The sequence below is a fragment of the Pteropus vampyrus genome, unplaced genomic scaffold (genome assembly GCF_000151845.1).
Source record: "Pteropus vampyrus isolate Shadow unplaced genomic scaffold, Pvam_2.0 Scaffold221, whole genome shotgun sequence".
Classification (NCBI taxonomy): Eukaryota; Metazoa; Chordata; class Mammalia; order Chiroptera; family Pteropodidae; genus Pteropus; species Pteropus vampyrus.
Genome location: NW_011889002.1, coordinates 2,262,740 through 2,264,256, shown reverse-complemented (window position 1 = coordinate 2,264,256; position 1,517 = coordinate 2,262,740).

Genomic DNA, 1,517 nt, shown 5'->3' with positions numbered 1-1,517 from the left:
TTTAGATTATAATGCCTCTTTCTGATAGTTCACCGAAGGATCCCTGAGTGTGTTAATTTGCTAGGACTGCTATTAAAACAGTACCACAGACTGAGCAGTTTAACAACAGAAATTTGTGATCTCACAATTCTGGAGGCTTAAAGTCTGAGATCAAGGTGTCAGCAGGATTCAAAATCTCTGAGGAAGAGTCTATGCCTCTCCCCAAATTTGTGTGTTTTGCTGGCAATTCTTGATATTTCTTGGCTTGTAGAAGCATCATCCCAATCTCTGCTTTCATCTTCACATGGCATTCTCTCTGTGTCTGTGTCTAAATTTCCCCCTTTTATAAGAATGTCATATTGAATTACTCATAATGGATTAGCAAGTCCACCCTAACGAACTCATCTTAATTTAACTAATTACATCTGCAACAATCCTATTTCCAGATAAGGTCACATTTTTGAGGCACTCGGGCTTAGGATTTCAACATATGAATTTAGAGAGGACACAGTTCAACCCATAATACCATATAAGACTTCACTTATCCAGAATTACATTGCTTACTGAGGGGAAGTGTTTTGCAGTGTGTCTACAAGGCACAGTGAATGGGATGAATCTCCTTGCACTCCAAATGTGCAAAGTGGGTAAGTGCTGGCATGCTTGAATACCTTAAAATTTTTTAGTGTATCACCATCCTCTGAGGAAAGAGAGAGCCAATATTTGTTTAACTAAGAATGACAGCTTCTGGAGTCAGAGCAATAAATCAATGAAAGTAAACTCAGATTCCATTTTCTTCCCTCCCCCTTCCATGCCAGCTGAGGGTATATTTGCTCAATAATGTCTGTTGCACACCTGCTAGTGCCTGAACTGCACTGGGAGCTGAGCACGGAGTGGGACAGAACACTCTCCTGCCCTTTAGGTGGAGAAAGAGACACATGGAGTAATAATTTATGTTGATGAGATAAATGCTAATGTGGAGATATGAACAAGGCAGAAAAGAAAAACCTAATTTTACTTGGAGATGCTGAGGAAGGCTTCCTGTGTAAAGTAACACAAGAGCTGACTCTTAAAAGAATCAGAGAGTAAATGAGATAGATGAGGGTGGAGACAGATGAGAAGACACCAGATTCAAAGCAAGAGAGACCCAGACAGCCTCCTGATGACCCAGGATGGAGACACAGGAGTTGGAATTGAACCCCAGGTGCAGAAGAGTTTCTCAAGGGATTTAATCTTCAGCCTGAAGATTTTGGACTTCTTTGCCTTACAGGAAACCCTGTAGGATTTAGGGGAGCCACATGGTCAGATTTTCTGCTCTAGATGACCTCTATGAAAGAGAATAAGTTAAATGGGGAGAGATTAAAGAGAGGGTGACATGCAAGGAAATTTTCGTAGATGAGAAAAAAAGGAGAAATGAACTATGTAGTGACAGGAATAGAAAGTATAGGGAATACTTATATTCCCCTATTTGCATGCATTCATTTCATTTTCTTAGAATTTTGTATTACTGAGATTATAAAAGTTAATACATTCTTGATGTA